Genomic DNA, 22,257 nt, shown 5'->3' on the forward strand with positions numbered 1-22,257 from the left:
TCCCAGCAAGCAAACGATCTTTTTCTGCTTCCGAAGACCAACTAAGGTGCTGCAGGGCGAGAAGTGCAGATTTCTAGGCATTATGGTTTTGTTTTTCTGACGGCAGAGTCTGGTGCTGTACTCGCCCCTCAGGCCTGTTCCTCAGCTCTCCAGCATCTTAGGTGTGGCATTTTTGGAGTACGAGAGCAGAGATGGAATACCGTCTCACTGTTCCTCCCCGGCGTATTACACTCAGTCTTTTTCAGAGGCTGAAAATAAATACGTGCGCTTGGAAAGCAACAGCAGGGGGATTTGGGAGAACAGATTGTTTGTTTTCTCTGGCCTGAGACCCCTCTCCTCTGTGAGCTCTTGATAGAGTTTTAGGTCCAGGTGTGTGGTATCGACTTGAAAGCCAATATACAGATAATCAGACCCTGTTTTTAATCAATGGTGCTCCTCTCCCCCAAAATAAATCAATGACCTCTTAGAAGCAATAGACTGAGGCTTTGGGGTCAAAAGACTGATTCCAGAAGTGTATAGGCTTTGAAGAAACTTTTAGGGTGGGAAAGATGCTGGAAAGGAAGCAAAGGTCTGTTTAGGTGTGGTGGATTCGCCTCTACAGCTTTCTGCAATCCACGGTTTAAGTCACAGAACACCAAACAACAGACAGGAGCCTGCCCCACCCATCAAGCCGTGAACATGGAGCCTTCGCTTCCCATTTCACCCCCCTGAATTGCATAAGCTAATGCAGAAACAGGGCTAGGACTCATCTCCCCAGTCTGTGTGCCACAGGTATAAGCCTTATGAAACAAAGCAAGAAGAAAATGATTTTTTTTTTTTTGTCCTGCTTCCCTGCTACGGATTAAAGTTGGCTTTATTCTGGAAAGGGTTCTACCACTCCTAGTCATCAGGAACTGCTTCACTTAGGGGAACCCAATATGAAGAATGCATCCGGAGGATGTCCCTTTAAGCCAGCAATCCCTGCCTCCTCAGACTAGATGGAAGCCACACCTCCCTTTTTGGTTCCATGCCAAGACAGTCTCTGTGAATGTGGGGGCCCGGATAAAATGATGCCTACACTTGAGCAGGCTAATGCCCCATGCATGAGGCTGAGGAGCCGTCATTTGACTGCAGACAATGCCACCTGTTTCTCCAGGAGATGCTCATTTATGGGCATTTTAGCTTTTAGAACCTCTGAAGAAATTGTTGTTAGCTGGGTGTGGTACGGTGGCATACACCTTTGGCCCCACTGTCTGGGAGGCAAGGTGATCCTACTCAACTGAGTCTGAAGCCAGCTTGGTTGAAGAGTAAATTCCAGGCCAGCCAGGGTTACAAAGTGAGAGCCTGTTTCAAGATAAGACAAATTTAATATTAATGTGAAAAGGTGAAAGAAAGTTACCACTTTTTCAGCCCCCCACAAGCTTCTTTTCACAGCTGTCTTACTTATAAAAGTAGGCGGAGTGAAACTGTGATGGAGGGACCAGCCACATGCCATAATCTACTTTTCATGGAAGGCACTGTGGTTGGCCTAGAGCTGAGGGCTGACAGTAGTCTTCACATTTATAGAGAGGAAAATTGTCCAGTGATGAGAAGACAGTTTATCTCCTTTAGGTTATTTTTGCCTTTTATTAAAACATCATATTACCAGGATAGTAAAAATCACCAAAACTTCATGTCTCTTCCAAATGTCTTGGGAAAAAAAATCACAAAGGTGACAGAGGCAGGAGGATTGCTGTGAGTTCGAGACTCCAGGCCAGCCTGGTCTACAAAGTGAGTCCAGGACAGCCAATGCCACACAGAGAAGCCCCATCTTAAAAAATCCAAAAGAAAAAAAGAAAGAGGGCGAAGCTCTGTTTTATCTTTGGAGAGTGTAAGTCTTTCCTGCTCCTTAGGGTTTCTTGATCCTGGCTTTATGGGAGTGTGGACCTCCCTGATTAAAGCACCAACGCATCATTTCTTAGTTACTGCAAATGCCACACATACCAATATTTCAAGGCCCCCTATCTGGATAGTTTTCTGAGTTCTACAACATTCGTTGTTTAACACAGGACTGTCGAGGTGACTTATTTAAAACTGTTTAAATGGTGGTTAACTCACTGTAAAGTTTCAGACTAATTTTGCTATTATGCTAGGCCTAAATTGGATTAAATAAATACTTGTTGATTGACGTAGGAAACAAATATATACTGCACTGCAGTGCCTGATTCTGAGTATGCCAATTATATGTTTCTCCGATTCACTTTGATGCTGGGATTGAGCCCAGAGCCTTGAACATTCTCTACCACTGAGCTATGAGCTCAGACTCTACCAATATTTAAAAGGTGGTCCAACTAGCCAGGTGTGGTGGCACAGGCCTTTACAGGCAGATCTTTTCGAATTTGCGGCCAGCTTGCTCGACATAGTCAGTCATAGTCAGTTCCTGTCCAGCCAGGGCTACATAGTGAGAATCTGGCTCTCAGAAAAAGAAAACAAAACAAAAAAAAACTAAGCCAATTAAATGCTGTTCCACAACGTTATTAGAATGCCCATCTGTTAATTATTCAGGCTAATTTTAACCAGAGTGAAATTCATTTATTGACATGCAATCAGTATAACTATGAATCAGTGTCATATGTAATTCATCTATGTGTATGTTAAAACAGCAAACAAAAAATTAAATTGCATGTTGATTAATTACCTTTTATAGGAACGTTTGGTTTCAATGCAGAGGTCCTCTGATTATCTGTTTGTTGTGTAAACACCAGCTTTAGCTGGTGCAGGGCGGGACTTCTTTTCATTCTAGACATTAAGCTAAGTGATGTGTTGGGAGAAACTTATCCTCATGGCTTTGAGCAGTCCTAGCAAGAATAATTGGAACACTGTTCTAAACAGTCTGCACTCTCTAGCTCAGAAACAAAGGGCTGGATGTGTGACATTTCTAAATGGTGACATCGTTAAGGACCCCTCCAAATGATAACATATAGCAAGCTCTAGATTACAGCAGAGGGGAGCCAGGAGAGGGAATGAAACATGACTTCCTTAATGTGGACAGAAACATCCCATAACTGAAATGACTGCTTATTTCAGCTAAGGGGAAATGCCACCCTAGCCTTCCCCCAAAAGTTCGTTTGGGTCTCAAAGCTGTGACTATTTGCTGCTGGACCAGTTGTGAATTTCACTGTTTGAGGTCTTAGGTTCTTTACCCAATCCACTTAAGCAGAAAGTGCAAGCAAATATCTCTTGTTACAAACAAAGAAACAGATTTAAGTTCATGCTAATGTGTTCACAGCCAGAGCCAAAAGCTTTTCAGGGTTTTTACAGCACACTGGGCTCGTAGCCCATGCATCCAAGTGTCTAAGTAGACTGAAGTTATGGACCAGCCCATTGTCTGCAGCATCCCAGGAGAGCCTGAGGCCACCGTTCACTGTGCTGTGACTTCTGTTTTACCTGAGACCTGAGATTAGCATTTGGGGTCAATGGAACTTATAGTTGGACTTTCTTTTCTTTCTTAATAAAACAGTATACCTTTCCAATCTATGTTGATTAGTTCTGATTTTTCTTTTAACAGTTTCTTTTTAAAAGATCTATTTATTTATATGTGCATTGGTATACTGCATACTGTGAGTGGGTGCTAGATTCCCCTGGAATTGGAGTGACAGACGGTTGTGATCTGCCATGGAGATGCTGACAACTGAACCGGGGTCCTTTGGAAGAACAGTCAGTGCTCTTAACTGCTGAGTCATCTCTCCAGCCTCTCTTAATAGTTTCTTAAACGTTATGTACACTTATCTGTCTAGGTTGTGTAGGTGGAGACCTGTGTAAAACTGTTTTTGTGTTTTTTTTTTGTTTGTTTGTTTATTTGTTTTTTTTTGACCTTGGGTGTTATATATATAAGTCTTCAGCCCATTTTTGTCCTTTGTCTTGAGTACGGAGAAGAAGGCACACAAAACTTTTGTGTAACACTCGTACTTGAGAATGTAGATACAACACAGCCTTTGAGATGACCGGGTAGAAAAACATTTTTGTGTATGCTGATTTAGAGAAATATCCACGGTTCCTATGTTAGAAAGAAAATGCCATCCTTCAAGACACAGTACTGAGTTTGTTGACATTATTTAGAGCTTTTATTCCTTCACTCCATTCAGTCAACTTACACTCTGTGTACCAGACTAACTGGCCATTCGTGGAAGTATCATGAGAAGAGGTAGTAATAATTATTATAGAAAAAATTTTTCCCACTCACTACTAAGTTGATGGTGAAACACCTGTTACAAAACATTAACAAGGGAGCTGCTTAAACCCGATTGATCTACAAATACAAGTTTTACAGGGCACAGGAACTTTAGAAATTAAGACCCAAAGAAACAGGTAGGTTTATATGCTTCCACTTTGCTGTTTGATGTAGAAAGATGTAGAGAGCTCTGATGACTCACAAAAGCAGAAGGAACACAACAGGTATAGACTGAAGTCAGTGAGTCTGGGGACCATAGCAGGATGTTTCATCAAAGGTAAGATGGTTTAGGGTGGGCATCTCTCCCATGAGAGTCCTTAGACTTAATGGAGAAGGTCACAGAATTCCCTTCTCTGATCTCCCTGGACACCAGAGCACACATTTTCTGCTTTGGTTTCTTCAAATGTCAAGGTGCTGTATTTTGGGGTAGTGTGTCCTAAGCCCCATCACCTTTGGAAGCTTCAGCACTGCAATTTGCAATGGCCCTGTCTTTTGTTTTTTTTTTTTTTGTTTTTTTATTTTATTATTTTATGTGCATTAGTGTAAAGGTGTCAGATCCCTTGGGATTGGCGCTGCAGACAGTAGTGAGCAGCCATGTGGGTGCTGGGAATTAAACCCAGGTCCTTTGGAAGAGCAGACAGCACTTTTAACCATTGAGCTGTTTCTCCAGCCCTGCAAGGTCCTGTTCATTCTAACACTTCACTTGTGTAGACATTTCACAGAAGATGGACTTGGCTGCTCACATGGCTGTCAGTACCGATTCCAGGGAGGTCCCTCTAAGTCAAACGCTCTGTTTGTTTTGTTTGTTTTTTCTCTCTCTCTTTCTCTCTCTTGTCAGGTTTCTCTGTGTATCCCTGGCCTTTTTGGGACCCACTATATAGACCAGGCTGGCCTTGAACTCAGGGAGGGATCCTCCTGTTTTTAAAGGCATCCTATCACTTGTAAATTGCTATAGAGTTGTAGACACAAAGTTGAAGGTTACCATAGGGACCTCTTTATGTGTAATATATATTTGGTATTTGGTGCAAGATTTTTTTTTGCCCCCGGAGATAGTTTTTTTCTGTGTGGCCCTGGCTGTCCTAGAACTCCCTCTGTATACCAGGCTGGCCTCAGACTCAGAGATCCATCTACCTCTGTCTCCTGAGTGTGGTACAAGAGATGTTGACTTGTAGAAGAAAATGCTTTTTTTTTGGATCATATTTCATTGCTAATAAATGTAGTGCAATATGTTAAAAGATGTGGGACCTCATTAAATGCAAATAAGCTTCTTAGTTATACTCTAGGTGTGTCTAGAAGATTCTCCACAGCTGGTTTTTTAATTTTAATTTAATTAATTAATTTATTTTAATTTTATTTTAATTTTTATTCACTTTATATCCCAGTTGTAGCCCCCTCCCCCCACCTCCCAATCCTATCCTCCCTCCCTCATCTCCTCCAATGTCCCTCCCCCAGTCCACTGATAGGGGAGGTCCTCCTCCCCTTCCATCTGACCCTAGTCTATCAGGTCTCCTCAGGACTGGCTTCATTGTCTTCCTCTGTGGTAAGGCTGCTCCCCCCTCAGGTGGAGGTAATCAATGAGTCAGCTACTGAGTTCATGTCAGAGACAGTCCCTGTTCCCGTTAGTATGGAACCCACTTGGATACTGAACTGCCATGGGCTACTTCTATGCAGGAGTTCTAAGTTATCTCCATGCATGGTCCTTATTTAGAATATCAGTCTCAAGAAAGATCCCTGTGCCCAGATTTTTTGGTTCTGTTGCTCAATTTGTGGAGCTCCTATCCCCTCCAGGTCTTTCTATCTCCTTCTTCTTTCATAAGATTCCCTGAACTCTGCCCAAACTTAGGCTATGAGTGTAAGCATATGTTTTGCTACCCTGATGGGTAGATCTTTCAGAGGTCCTCTGTGATAGGCTCCTGTCCTGTACCCTGTTTTCTCCCTCTTCCAATGTCTGCACCATTTGCCTTTCTGAATGAAGATTTGAGCATCTTACCCAGGGTCCTCCTTCTTGATTAGCTTGGATTTTTTGTTTGTTTGTTTTTCTTCAGGGGAGGTGTGGTTAGCTTTTTTTCTTCCCCTTCTCCAGCATAGAATAGTCTTAGTGAAAACAGTAGAATAAAAAGAAATGTGTTATAGGATCTTCTTTAAACAGTCTTATCAACTTCATCTGAAACGTAGTAGCTTTATAGTCAATTTAGCTCACAGTGCAGGGATCAAGGTCTTATCAAAATAATCCGACATGCCAATCAAATACTAATATAAGTCTAAAGAAGTACAGTATAGTATTTATTAATTTCCCTCCTTTACAGTGTCAGCCCTGTCCTGAGCCCTTGCCCACTTGCCCTTGGTGTCTCTAAGCTTCTGGAAAGAAGGGCCAAATGTTGCCCTCTTCACAGAGTATTTGGCCAGGATGTTGGTTGTTCACAAACCCAGCACCATTGAGGGGCTATCTGGAGAAGCATGAACTGAAACTCCAGCGCAGGAGTCCTTACCATTTTAAGAGGAATTAGAAAATAAAACTTTAGTGATTTGAACCATACTGCTTTGTGCTTTATTGTTTACCAAATCATTTTTTTTAAAGTCCTTTCAGGCCATGTGTTCAGAACACACTTTGTGGGGTCTTATTTTAGACATTTAAAAGTACTCTTGGAGCCCAGGGTGGTGGTGCATACCAGCACATGGGAGGCAGAGGCAGGTGGATCACTGCGCTTGAGGGCAGCCTGGTCTACATAGAGAATTCCAGGAGAGCCAGGGCTACACAGAGAAAACCTGTCTCAAAAAACCAAACAAAACCAAAAGTATACTCTTGGCATTAGGCATGTGACATATGAAAAGTAGGAGAATCTTGAGTTCAAATCTAGCCTTGGCTACATAGCAAGAAAACTCAGGTTTTATCCACAGGATTTTTTTTTTTTTTAATAAGAGTAACTAGGGACCCAAGAGCTAATGAGAAAAATAGGCTGTAGAAATTGGATGCAAGCACCCGTCCCCATTTGGTGCTGAAGTACTGACACCATAGTTTGTGCCTTTCCTCTGGGGCTTGATATTATTGGCTTTTATAACAAATGGGACTCTAAACCATCCATAATGGAAGTGTGAATGAAGAAAACATTAAACCATCCTCGACAGAGAACACACGGACTTGAAAAGTAGATTTTCCTCCTTCTTAAGTCGCGAAATATTTTACTTTGCTCAGGAGAGACCATGATTGTTCCACATTATAAAATCTGTCCTTGCTAAAACTTAGTTGATATGTATGAAAGCATATTAATTCTAATTCTACAGGCACGTTTAGATGAGTACTCTGTTTTTTGTGTGTTTCATCCCAGTATTGCATGATATCCAGTTTCAGAATAAACCAACTCCAATGAGAACATTTGGCCCAGATGTTACTAAAAATAATTGTTGCTGTAAAATTTCACACAGAGAATAACATTCCAGCCCTTGTATTTGTTATGCAGGCTTGCTTCATTTTCCATTTAGGATTGAAAAGAAAAATGTCAGGAAAAAATTTTTAAAGGATGTGTATTGTATAAATGCCAGTATGCTGCTTTAGAGCAGTCTATTTTTTTTTAATAAGTAGGTGCTGTAGTTTTCATGTACTTTCATGTTCAAAATCCATGTTGGAAGAATGATAACATCTCCCTACAGCCAGCCAGCAGCTCTTGCAGACTCCTCAGCACTTTGCTGAGACAAATAGGTTGTAAGGACACAAAGTGGTGCCTAGTGTCTGGGTTGGTGAGACAAGTGTCATTTAGATGCAGGGCTTTGAAGATGAACTTAGTTTCTGTCCAAGTCACTAGAAAAACAAACAGAGAGTGGCTTTGTTGTTCCCACTGAAGAAAATCCTCAGCGGTTTTACCAAGGAGAGTGTTGGGATACAGAAACGTAAAAAGTTTTAATCAGAATAAACGAAGCATGAGGTAGAGGGTAAGGGAAAAACAAGGGAACCTGTATTGTCAGTTCTTAGGCCCTGGTAATTCTAAAGCCTGGAACACCAGACCGCAGAGCAGGACAGGAGGCTGGGGATGGCCACTTTAATGATGCCAGGGCACCACATAATGTAAATAGAATAAGACACCAAAAGGAGATTGTTGTAAGAAGTGACTGGTGATCGATTACTGGTGATCAATTAGTTAATGATTAGTTCTGATGGTACCTGATGCACTCAGCTGAATAACTTACGCTTTAAACCACCTAACAGAGTGTCTCAAATGGAAATGATAACTTTCGTCTCTTCCTCGGAGATAACAGCTGTTTTCAGTGCCATGTTGCTGTATTCCTTTTTTAAATACAAATAAAAATACTTACGTATAAAAGACAGCTATAAACCAAGTGTGGTGGCACAGGACGAAAATCTCAGCACTTCAGTGGTAGAGGCAGGGTATTCAAGCAGATTACCCTCCACCGTAACAAGTTCAAGGCTACATGAGTCTCTGTCTAAAAAAAAAAAAAAAATAGGACCAGCAAGATGGCTCATCATGTAAAGGCAATTGCCGAGAAAGCCTGGTGGTTTGAGTTCAGTCCTCAGAACCCACATAGTGGAAGGAAAGAACAAATTTCCAAACCCTCTGACCTCTATAAGCATGACAGTGGCACACACCCACACTTACACACTTACATAAAAGTAAACATAAATAAATATACAGAAACTTCTTGAAAGTCAAAACCAAAGACAAATGATGGCTATGTATGTGCAGCGTTTTTTTCTTTTTCTTTTGGTTAATTTCCACACTACAGTTCCTTGTATATTTGAGTACTTATAATGAATAGTACACTGTGAGATTTAAATAGTTTATTAGTTACTATTAATTACATGGCCTTAGGCAAATCTTCCTTCCTTCCTTCCTTCCTTCCTTCCTTCCTTCCTTCCTTCCTTCCTTCCTTCCTCTTCAATGTATTCTTTCTGATGCATTTTTCTTTTAAAAACTTTTATTCTTATTTTTAATCATCTGTAAGTGTATGCACACATGTGGGTTTGTGCCTGATGAGGCAAGGGAAAGGTACGGGATCCTCCAAAGCTGAAGGTACAGACAGTTATGAACTGCCTTAGTTGGGTGCTGGGAACTGAACTTGGGTCCTCTGGAAGAGCAGTAAGTGTTCTTCACCACTGAGCCATCTCTCCAGCCCCCTTCTTGATTTGTTCCCAGTCTGAGTAGTGACCATGATTAATTCTTTCCAGAGGTTGTTTGTCTTCATACATTAAAAACAAATAAAGAAACCCTCATGTTCTGAGCTCTTTTTCTATGAATGGCAGTTCTGCTGTTAGTCCTTTTGGAGGTCTGCCTGCATCTGGCTCACGCTGGGAGAGCCTGCTTTACTGGATACTCTCTGATCCAGCTGGCCTCCTACCCCAGCTTCATCAGGGTTCCCAGCTCATTTTCGGTATTACACAGTTACTCCGACGGAATCCTGAATCTGTGTTACTTCTAGTGTTCTACCTAGAGTTGATGTGGGAACTCAGGCACAAAAGGATCATGATGAGCTAATGTCCCTGCAAACTTTCTTGGAGAATATGTGGCATTCGCTTTAAAGTGGATACAGTACATTATCTTTTGTGGTGGCTCATGTGAATTGGAGGTTCCCTCTTTCTTGATATTTCTTGCTCTGACAGGTTCTTCATCTTTGGGTCATCTTAGTCTTTGGCCTCTTCCTCCTCACAAAAAAAAGGCTGCCTTTCCTCCCTTCCTCTGTAGACTTTCCGCTTCTGGCATCTTCTCTTTCTTGCTTTCGTCTTTCAGTTCTCCGGAGTACCATGTCTCCAAGAAGTGACAGGAGGTTTTCCACTCCTCTTTGGAGAACACTGTCTATGTAACTGACGAAGCCAGCCCTTCTCAGTTTCACTTCATTTCTCTCCCTCATGTGCCTAGGTAATGACCGAGAAGCGCCGTGTTTTCAGTCCACGACCCCATGGGTTTCAGATATACAGCATTCAAAAAGGTAAAGGGATTGGCAAGGAGGTGCTGATCATAGTGGACTGGGAAAGAGCAGGTAGCTCCCGACACTCAGGATCAAGCTGAGTTTCGTGGCATCTGCCTCAGGAGCATACGCATATTTTAGGAACAGCCTGGAAGACAAGCACTCGTTTCCATCATCCCAGTGTGTGCCTTCTGTCTGTTTTGACATGAGGTTATCTTAACTGTGTGCCGACTCTCTAGCGAGTGGCTGGTGCTAAATATTTTGACAAATGTGAATGGCTGCCCTGTAGTACTGAAGTGTGGCTTGGTAAGGATGCATGCCATCCCGCGTATTGGTTGAGACATGGGACACCACAAGCTCGCCAAATGGCATTGCTTCTTAATGGAAATCACGTTACAGTTGACAGACGGAAGAGTACTGGGGTTGTGGCTCAGTGGCAGAGTGCTTGCCTAGCATGCTCAAAGCCCTGGGTTCGATCTCCAGTACTTCAAAAGAAAGTTAATTATTAATCTGAGAGGTGGAAGATCCAAGAACAGAGAGGTAGTTCATTTATTTTATTTCTTCATGATTTTTTTTTCTCTTGAGACAAGGTATCACTATGAGGGTGCTGGGAACTGAATTCGAATCCTCCGTAAAAGCAGTAACTTCTCTTAACCCCTGAGCCATCTCTCGAGCCCCTTTTTTAATTTGTTCCCAGTCTGAATGCTGACAAAATCATCACGATGCTTTGGAGGCTGAGGTAGGAAAATGCCATGAGTTCAAAGCCAGCCTGAGCCATTAGCGTGAGACCATATTTGAAAAACCTTCCAAGAATGATGGCAGCCTTAACAAAGGCCCCTGTTTGTGACTGTTCCCACCAAGGTTATCCTTCTTTGTATGAGAAATGAGGACTGTTGTTCCCACCTATGAAGAATACATGCTTTTCCTTCACTCTACCAGCACTGATTTATTTATTTTAAATTAAAAGGTAATTAATAATTATATCATATCTCCCCCCCCCCATTCTCCTCTTCTCAACCATTCCCTCACCTTCTCTCACTCCCTCTCAAATTCATGGCTTTACAAGTGAATAAAAGTATAAGCACAAAGTGCTAAATCCGTTCAGTTCAGTGTTACTTGTGTGTGTTTTTTTCTTGCTGAAGCCTTGGTACTGGACAGTTGGGGACTCTTTCCCAGGGAACACTCATTTTCCCTCTCCTACTGAGCCACTTCTGTGCTGTGCACTGGAGGTTCACGGTCTGGACCCTGTCCTTCCTTTGTCAGCTGGCACTAGGCTGCGTACCAGGCTGGGCAGGGATTCTTCAGGAGTCCTAACAGCCCTACTGTGTTGAGATCTGAGCTGGGCTTTGGGATTTCCAGGTCTACGTGGTGATTTCTGTATGCTGGGAAACAACATCGCAAAGTGAAGCAGGGAATGGAGAGTGATGGAGGGACAGTCGGGACCCATAGGGCAACCCTTGACACAGTGGCTCCCACCTTCCTAACGCTATGACCCTTTAATACAGTTTCTTGTGCTATGGTGACCCCAACCATAAAATTATTTTTATCACTACTTCATAATGGTAATTTTGCTATTGTTATATGAATATCTGATACCCAGTATGTTCTTGGGTGACCCCTGTGAAAGGGTTGTTTGACCTTCAAAGGGAACTCCCTCTCAGCATTAATGTTTCTAGGGGGCTCTTTAGGATGGGAACACTTGGCGCAGCTTGCCGGGGGAAAGGCTGAGGCGTACTTGGACATGTGGGAATGGTGTGAATTTTGACTTCTGGACGGTCAGAGCCCTGGGTGAGGACAGATTCTGGGTTATATGGAGTGTAGTGGGTGGAGTGATAAAAGCCCAGTGTTTGTGCCTCTGGACGCTTCATAACAGATCTGGGATATTCAAAGTGGAGAAATACAGCTGAAATAGAATATTGTCAGAATTCATTTAGGGAGGAAAACGGGTTAGCCAACATGCACAGGATGTGCGGTCATGCCAGGCGGAACAGTGGGGGTTCTGCTGTCATCCTCATTTAAGGATTAGGAAACGGGGAAGTTAAAGAATTTTCTCACCGTCAGGGAGCAGAGCTGGATTCCAGCAAGGTCGTGAGGTACCCTGTCAGCTCATTACACCACCGCTGTATTCAGCCACCCATCAGAAATACAGCATTTAAAGGAGTAAGAACGGAAGTTTAGTAGGATTTTAAGCTCATGTGTTTCATGATGGGGCATTGAATATAGATTTCTTTTTATCTTCTGCTCAAAATAACCTCCTCTCTTCTATGGGCCACATAAAGAACATGTTTGGGAGCCCTGACGAACTGCCCTTGTGAATCCCTTCAGGACGGGTTTCTTCTGTTTCAGAGAAGAAATCACACAGCTGCCTTTGCTCTTACCTTATAATTTCGATACACACGCAGCCCCCACTGTTGCAGATCTGGCCCTCTGTTGACTGATGTGAAGACAGGATGCCCCAGTTTTAGAGACAAGACACCACATTTTCTCTTTAAGTCAGTATGCGATGCAGTGCAATTAGTTACAGAGCTAAACAGATTTTCAATTATTTAAAAAAAAAATTAGTATCATTTAGGTGTATAAAGGCATTGATATTGTCTAGTCAGTGAGTATGAGTAACTAGCAGCGCACACGAAAGGCGAGCAAAGAGAGATGAAGTGGAGCAGAATCTAATGCCTGATGGAAAGTTACTTGACTTGAGTTATCTTTTGGGTGCTGTGTCATGTTCTCGCATGTGATCCCGGATACTTGACTTGAAGCAGATCCCAGTGTGCCCTCAGATGTGGGTGAGTTCTGTGAGTGCCATTTCTATTACGCAGGATTCGCCAGGAGCAACAGGATGGATAGAGTGTCTGTATGTCTTTTTAAAGGGTATTTATTCTTTGGATGGCTTAGATGACAGATGCTGGGGTCGTCCAGCCATGGTTGTCTGCACCCTGGAGACGTAGAAAACCTGGTAACTGACTACTCAGTACATGAAGCTGGATGCTCAGGAGTTCCAATGCTGTGCTGAAGGCCAGAAGCTCCCGTGCGAATCACTGGTATTCAGTCGACACTGGAAAAGCAGAAGGGGTGGCAGTGGCTGCAACTGTGCATAATCTTAGGAAGAAGCAAAGGCAGGGAGGTGGTTCTGTGTTTTTTCTCAGAAAGCATTTCTATTAACTCTTTCCTTTAACTATTATGACATCTCTCTGTATGTCTTCTATTGACACTGTAAGAAACTTCAACAGCCGGGCTTGGTGGTGCATGCCTGTAATCTCAGCACCAGGAGGCAGAGCCACTTGATTTTTTGTGAGGTCTAAGCTAGCCTGGCCTATATATTAAGTTCCAGAATGGCCAGGACTATGTGGCTACCCTGTCTCACAAAACAAACAAACAAACAAACAAACCAGAGAGAGAGAGAGAGAGAGAGAGAGAGAAATAAATTTCAACAATTACCCACTTAAAATATCAGAAATATATTATTGTGCAGTCTAGAGAACCAAAGCCTCAGTTTCACTAGAGGTGGCTGTAAAATTTTCTCTCTTAAGGCTTTTGCCAGATTCTAAAGCTGTTCCCATTTCTTGGCCCCTGACCCTTCGTCTTCAAAGCATGTCACCTCAACCTCTGGGCCAGGCACCGTTTTTACTTCTTTCTTTCCCACACGGACCCTGATGATGCCGGGCCTCCGGGACAATCTAAAATAATCTCTCCAGTCACACCTACAAAGTCCCTTTTGCCATTAATGGTAACATGCGTGGATTCCCCAGGATTGGGGGTATGGAAATCTGTGGGGAGTTAGTCTTATTTAGACTAACACAGAGATGAATGGCTCAGCTCTGCCACAGGGTTTTCATAGAAAAATGCGAGTGAAATTAGCCCTGCTTCCTGATCTCGTCAAAGCTTTATTGAGGTCTCCCGTTTGGGTTAGCTGAGAACGCCTGATGTTTTGGGTGAAGCTTAGTGGTCAGGTGCTTGCTTAGCATGGGTCAGAAACCAGAACCCACTACTCTACTCCACAAAAGAAAATGCATTGTGAGGAGGTCATTAGAGGGTCATTTTATACAATGAAACTGTAGTGCCCTGTAGATCAGGCGATATTCTATGTCAAAAAGTGTTCAACCGTGTTAAATACAATTAATAACCATTGCAAAAATCCACCCCACATATTTTAGTCTTTAATACACATTAGCCTGTAGAAAAATAATGAGAATTCTTTGTATTGAGTATGATTGCAAGTACATTCTACCAAGATATCGCACGCGCGCGCGTGTGTGTGTGTGTTGATGTCATTAAAACTCTGGGTCTTTCACATGGCAGGTAGACACTATACCGAAAATATCCTAGCCTTCTTTTTCTCTTATTCCTATAACTCTAGCTCTAAGTCTGAATCCTTTTGCCTCTGCAAGAAGCTGCATTCACATCCATGTACCTACACACAAATGCACACATATGTTTAAAAAAAAAGTAAAAAAGAAAAATTAAAAAGAGTGCATTGATGATTATGCCAAAGGCAATGGCTTCTGCTTGAAACATGTTGCCGTTAATGAAGTTTTTTTTTTTATTCCGAAATGTAAATACATTGCCCCAAGAATGTAACTCAAGAAGGCATATTAGAGCGGATTCTGTATATCTCCTAAGGGTAAGTCTCTCTAGTCCTCTTTAAAACCTTCTTTTACTTTATTATTATTTTATACACATAAAAAATAGATATTTTGCCTGCATGCATGTCTGTGCAACACACGCATATCTGGTAGGCCAGGAGAGAGTGTTGCATCTCCTAGGACTGGAGTTAGGGATGGTTCTTAGCTTCCACGTGGGTGCGAGGAATTAAACCTGGGTCTTCTGGAAGTGCAGCCTGGGCTAACACCTTCCATCCCTCCCCTCTATAGTATTCTTTTTCTACTACTTATGCAGAACTTAGATTTTTTTAGACTTTGAAGCCATTATTTTTCCAAACCTCATATTAAGAATATGTATATATGTATGTATATATGTAAATATGTATTTATGTTTAAATTTATTTATTTATTGTGTGTTGACATTTGCACGTGTGCTGTTGGCATTCAGCATCCACAGAGGCCAAGATAGCATATCTGATATCCTAGAACTAGAGTTACAGGAAGTGGTTAGTGGCTATGTGGGTGCTGGGAATCGAATCTGGGTCCTCTGGAAGAGCAGCCAGTGCTCTTAACTGAGAGCCATCTCTCCAGCCCTAAGAAAAGCATATACTTTAAAAACTATTAAGAATAACACATATGCAACAATTTTGTGACTGTCAACATATACAAAATTGTTCTGAAAAGGAAGATAGGGTCTTGAATATTTTTGCTGATAGATAGAAAAATTTACTATGATCAATACCATCTCAGCATCAATCTAGGATGGGAAAACTATCTTGAAACCATGGGACTGAGTTGCATCTAAATATTGCCATGATCTTTTTGCTTTGGGGGACAGTGGTGCCTCCGAAGGGATCAGAGTGGAACTCACTAACAGTTGTGTGCAGAAGGCTCCTCCTCCTCCACTAGGCTCTTGGTTGTCCCTTAGCACAGATTAGCCAGGCCTGTAAGACTTTCATTGTATATCTTTGGTTCATTATACCTCAGATCACATTTTATCACACACTGTTTCAGTTTATCTGTTTAAAGTCAAGTTCTCAAGAGTCACTGGCCTTTAGGCTAACCAGTCTTTGTTGGTAACTGACTTGGGAAGGAAAACCTAGCAATTTAATATCAGTGAACTTGTCAGTCAGCTATCAATCCATTCATCTATTTGTACTCTTACCTGCTTACATTTTGAGAAAACTCATGATATTGTCAGAGAAAGGTAAGAAACAAGTTTAAAAAATAGGTAAGATGACTAAGGTGAAGGTGAATGGATTTTGAAGTGAGCCAAAATACGAAACATACATGAAACAGTATGAAACATATATGTCAGAAAGTTCTATGCATTTGCAGGGGGTCCATTGAATTGGTGTATCTAAGCTTGCTAAATGCCAATGAAGAAAATTTTTTTCTTTTTTACATTCTTTTCTTTTTTTACTTTTGGGACAGGGTCTCACTGTATAGCCTTGGCTGCCCTTTCACTTGGTATATAGATCAGGTTGGCCTTGAACTCACAGAGGTCCACTGGCCTCTGCCTCCTGAGTGCTGAGATTAAAGGCTGTGCCACCATGCCCAGACCACAAAGTTGATTTTTCAATGTGTATAAAATTATGAGTCCACTTGACGATAAGAAACAGCTGCTTCTAGAATCAGCAACAGGAACTCTTCTTACGGGATAGCAGGAGGAATTTACTGCGTACTACAAGGAAAACGTATTTAGCTCTTTACACTGAACACAACCGTGCATTTCAGCAGGGAATTCTGATGCCAGCTCCTGTCCCCACCATCATGATGTACCCAAATAAGTACTAAGAGACGCGTGGCTCATCAAATTCCATGATGTTAACAAAATACAAAAGAGCTACCAAACACTCTAGCAAGATGTTCTTGTAACAAAGCGGCGGAGGAATACATTTTTCCTGATAGGTTAGTAATGCAACGTACGTTGCCAAATTAGACTAAGTAAATTACGATCTGTTGGTGTGATAGTTTTGCGGCGGAGGAATACATTTTTCCTGATAGGTTAGCAATGCAACGTACGTTGCCAAATTAGACTAAGTAAATTACGATCTGTTGGTGTGATAGTTTTCCTGAGAGTGGGGCTCAAATAATCACGTCACTTACCTGGGTGCGTTTCTGCCGATTCTCTGTAAGTATCACTACAGGACACAGCAAATAACACCGGGTATTAGACGGCAGGAACAAAGTTAGTTAAACATAGAATATAATTGCTCCTTAGGTCTGCCATATAAGCACCTTTTCAATGAAAGGAAACTGACTCTAGCAAGAATTTATAGGTACCAATTATCCCAGAAAATGATGACCTAAGAGAAAGGTGTGGGAATAGAAGCCATTAGAGAGAGGCTCGCACCTGCAGCCCTCCCGTGGGGCTGGGCAAGTTGGACTGGAGTGCTGTAACTCGGGGATGTGATCGATGGAGTCCGTTTGTCTTCAGGGAAATTAACCGCCTCTCCCTTTTGCTGGAGTCTCCTTGAGTTTTATGCTGCCTGTGTGTGTGAGAGTTATCACTGATGTCAGTTTGGGAATGCCTGTCAAACGTTTACTGGGAAGTTTATACAAATGCGGATTTCCAAAAGGTGCTTTTTAGAGGTTTGGCATTTTGGGGGTGGGGGTGGGGTCAGTGTTGTCTCAATATCAGAGAGTTCTGGGCTTGGACTCAAAGCCTCAGGGGATGGGCTGTGACTTAGAGGGTTACATAGTTGTGAATGGCCCTACGTGAGATTCTCCACCAGGGGCGACATCACAAAACAAAAACAAGAGCAAATGTACTTTGCACTTCCTAATTGTGGTGTTACCTGACTGGGGTGCCCAGCTAGGCCCAGCTGGGAAACGGTCCCTTGGGTTAATTTGTAGTCCCTTTGAACCGCCAGGTTTTCCTTCGTGCTTAGGACTTCGGCTGCGTCGAACCTGATTCTTAAGATACGTTTCTCCAGCTGTTTCTTCTTTACTTCCTGACATGGCAGGATTCTCTAACTGTACTGGATATTTTCCTTCAGAATTAAAAGCAGATTTTTTTTTTCTTTAATTGGGGTCCAGCTATGTAGCCCAGGCTGGCCTCCCCTCCCAAGTGCTAGAATTATAGATGTGTGCCATTGTACTTGTTTAACTCTCAATAAACTGTGTTTCTGCCTTATTGTCATGACAACATTGTTCTGGAAAAAGTCACTGAGATCATAATTATTGTTCATTCTCTGCTCGTTCTCTTGCTCATCCCCACCCCCTCTCTCCATACTATGGATGGAACCTTCCAGGCTGATGACCTGTGCATTGGTCAGACTTGGGTCAAGCTGAACAAAGAGGTAAATTTGTCATTATGTATCACAGAATCACCAAAGAACTGGAATATCCCACCTCCTTCCCCCTCATATTCCCTTTGTCTTTAAAGACATGCAGGTTCTTGATATATTATACCTCAGGCTTGTGAGCATCTTGCCTCTGCACATCAAGTGCTAAGATTATAGGCATGTGCTACCATGTCTGGCTCTAACGTGTTGTCTGTCTATCTATCTGTCTGTCTATCTATCTATCTATCTATCTATCTATCTATCTATCTATCTGTATATTTATCTATTTTTGAAGCAGAGTCTCATAAAAGACAAGGTCACTTCAAACTCTCTAGCAAAGGATGGCCTTGAACTCCTCATTCTTCTACTTGTACCTTGAGTATTACAGGCATGTACTACCGTGACTGGTTCTAAAAATTACTAAACATTTTTTTTTTGTACTGGGAGATTGAACCTAGAACCTCATACATGCTAAGCAAGTACTCTCTAACTGAGCTGGAGTTGTTTTTGTGTGCATATTCTGAAGTTGTTCAATGGCACTGTGCCTGTGCCTTAAGACATGTCCTAGGAAGTGAAAGCCAAGACCTCCCATCTATAGGGATTAAAGAAGTTGTAGACAGGAATTCTGTTCACACTGAAGTGGCAAAGATGTGGACAAAGATGGAGTCTCAAGAGCGGCTGTGAGGAAGTGGCACACTCCACAGAAACAGGTGTTAGTAACCGGAAGAAAGATAGAAATGGGCAAAGTGGCTGATTTCTCCTGAGTCCCTTCTGCTCCACTTCCTGATGTTTCACACCCGTGGATCTGGCTGCTCTCTAATGCCTTGGCCTATGTATCTTGTAGCCCACCCCCTTCAGTACAGTGGCAGCACAGCCTAAAAATCAAGCTATCATCACCCCATTCCTTCTTCCTGCTGTTTTCTGCCTCAGCGCTGTGCTACCTGGTGTCTGAATTCAAAGTCACTTGTGGTTGGTTCTGTTTTATGTCTTCCTCCTTGATGCAAATTTGTCCTGAGTGCTTTTTGTCTTTATCCACTTAAAAAAAAAAATACTGTCATTGTGTGTGTGTGAGTGTGCATGTGTGTGCGCCCACTCACACTCACACACACTTGCCGTGATGCCTGTGTGGAGGTCAGAGGACAACTTTCACCTTTATGCAGGTTCTGAGGACTCAACTCAGGTTGCTATGCTTGCCTAGCGAATGCCTTTACCCATAGAACAATGGCTGGCCCTTGTTTTTGTCAATTTACTTTTCCAGCCCCCAGAATATGGTGGGTGATAGTTCCCCCAGCGAGCCACACATCCCACCCCTATTTATTTGAGCTCTTGGCTCTGTGGCACCACCACAGTCTGTGTCTCTTGGCCCTAAAAAGCTTCACCTTGTGCCATTTCTGAAGATACCTACCTGTTCTGCAGCCCAGACGTTTTCTTCTGGAGCTCGTCTTTTGCACAGTGGCCAGGTGTATCTTTCTAAAGTACTTTCTAAAGTACCGTGGGATGCTGCTGTCCTGTTCTCTGCTGTGGTCTTTCTCTTTTGCTAGGCAAATGCTGTACCACTGTAGTCAGATCAGTTTTCATTCTTACTAATCTATATCAACCTTTCCTTTGTCACTGTGGATATTCTTTCAATATTATTTTTGGAAACGGGACATTTTCATTATTAAAATAAATCCTACTCAAGCCCCTCCAGTCTATAAAAGTTAAATAAATGCAGGATTGCTTGGGTGGTCATTGTCCCATGAGCATAGTTTGAAACTCACGGGCCTCCAGGGTTAAGTCAAACTGTTTCGGTACTTAGATGGGACATTCCTACCTAGTCTCTGCTAACTGCCCCAAACACAGTCAATCAGCATTCCCATCATCTCCCTGCTCTGGTTAGGCATGGGTCTGGTGTTTGTTCCTGTTCCCTCAGCCACAGCTGGTGACTGTCCATTTCCCACTGCGCTTATGAGTACTTAGATGAAAGCAAATGGGTTTTGGAGCTTGGAAAATCTAAATTATTAGCTCATCTGAGGCTTAGTTTCCTCATCAAAGCAGCGAGCCAGGGCCAGTGAGATGGCTCAGAAGTTAAGGGTGCTATTGGCAAGTTTGATCATCCAAAGCCCACATGCTAGAAGGAGGGAGCTGACTCCCGAAAGTTGTTCTTTGATGTGCACACGCGTGCAATGGTGTGTGTTGCCATGTTTATGCCCTCCCACATAAACTTACACTAAATAATAAACAAATAAATAATGTGGAAAAAAAAAGTGACCTAAGCTGGCAACTCACATCTGTAATCCCAGCACCCGGGAGGCTGAGGCAGGAGGATGTGTGTGAGTTCTAGGTAACATTCTTCTGTTTTGTTGTTTTTTGAGACAGGGTTTCTTTCCGTATTCCTGGCTGTCCTGGATCTCACTATGTAGACCAGGCTGGCCTTGAACTCACAGAAATCCACCTGTCGCTACCTGCTGAGTGCTAGGATTAAAGGCATGCACCACCATGTCCTGTCCTGTAACTTTTTGTTTGTTTGTTTGTTTTTGTAAGTTCTTTTCCCCAGTCTGTTTTTTCAGCATCTTTATGTTTCTACTATGTAATTTTTCACTCCTTGTGATGCAGGGGATCACACCCACACCCAGTGTGGAGAGTGCTCTATCACCAAGCTACGGTCCGAGCTGAAAACTGTGATGTTCTACTCATGGATATAACATCACCTCCCAGGATTTGAGCTCTCTGAAGGCAGGCTTTTTGACTTACTCACCTTTGGTTTTCAGTGCCTGGCAAAAATAGGCATGAAGCAAATTTCTGTTCGATTCTGGTGTGTCAGAATGAATTAAAATGAAATGGATTTAAACTTGAAAAAAATAAAGGCCAACCAACTTCCTTGGCTTTGACTCGCCCTCCGTATAAAGGGTGGAGCAAAGGGTGCTCCTCAAGGGTGGAGCAAGACTTGGATGGACGTCCGTGTGGTGCTCTGTGATAAAAGGAGCAGTCTCCTGATTCTGAACATGAGATTGCAACTGCTGGGCTGTGAAATAATCTGCAAAACAGCATTTTTCCTGAAGCGCTTTGTGTTGGCATCAGTGGGATAGAGTGTCGTTTCATAGTCCATGTTTATTGAACCATGTAAGGGATTTACAGGCGCATTGGCATGGAAGCCAAAGTTAAAGTGGGGCACTGTCCCAAAAAAATGACATGTAAGACAAATTGATGTATTCAAGCATTCAGAGTCAACAACACAATCTGCTGGGTTCATAAAGGACCTTTTGGCACAAGGCACAGAGTGTGTATCTGTGTGACAAAACTAGGCTTAACACCAACTCTCTGTCCTCACCAAAATTCTCCACGTTACTTCTTTAATTTTTATTTTTTTTCATGGCATCATCAGCCTTGTCTTATCCAAATTCAAAAATCTTGAAACTGTGTTTTCCTTCTTGCTTCTTCCTTGTAATTACTTGTTGCCCAAGCCCAACTAATTCTCAAATCTCTCCACCTGCTTCTCTTTCTCTCTCTCTCTCAGCTAATTTACCACCTGTTTAAACATGTCTGGATTTCTGCCTTTTCTTATTTGATATCCATTGACTTGCCAGACCAAGTAATATGCTGCCTCTAGACTAGGTAATACACTGCCTGGGTAATGTGCTAACTGAGACTGAATAATATGCTGTCTCTACACTGGGTAACATGCTGTCTCCAGCCTGAAATGCTTCTTCTCTACTGGGTAATATGTTGTCTGTAGACCAGGTAATATGCTGCCTGTAGTTTATGCTTTGTGTGTATGCTAGCTATAGAACAGAAGTATGTGGAGTATGTTGCTCAGAACAGAAGTTCTTTGTTTGCAACTAGAAATGTCCAAGCTTCTCTGAGACCCAGTTCTTACTTCCAGTTCCAGCCTCATCTTTTATCTTTCATACACAATGTTGGTCTAATAGGGTTGTGATGACTAAATCAAGTAGGACAGACTGAGGGACACCTAGACGGCTGGTAAATCATTCTTTCTGCGCATGTTTATGAAAGGATTTTTAGAAGAGGAGAGTGTTTTATTGAGTGATGAGGGCCAGCTTTGATCGGTATGTGTTGGTCAATATTTAATCTGCTCAGGGTTCAGGTGGGACAAATAAGAGAAGGAATTATTCACCCCTTGAACTTGTCCTACATATTTTTTTTTCTGGCCTTGGGCATTGAAGCCTCTTGTTATTGATCCTTTGGAGTCCAAGAGTAAGACCACAACCCCCATCTCATTCCCCTTCTTAGGCCTTCGGTGGTTTCCGTAGACTGATAGCTCTCC

General features: G+C 42.4%; 1 protein-coding gene across 3 annotated transcripts in view; it reads left to right on the forward strand.

Moving 5' to 3' along the window:
• Positions 1 to 22,257, forward strand: part of Ank2 (ankyrin 2) — a 559,246-nt gene that overhangs the window by 92,138 nt on the left and 444,851 nt on the right. The window lies entirely within an intron of this gene.

This window comes from Meriones unguiculatus, chromosome 10, assembly GCF_030254825.1.
Source record: "Meriones unguiculatus strain TT.TT164.6M chromosome 10, Bangor_MerUng_6.1, whole genome shotgun sequence".
Classification (NCBI taxonomy): Eukaryota; Metazoa; Chordata; class Mammalia; order Rodentia; family Muridae; genus Meriones; species Meriones unguiculatus.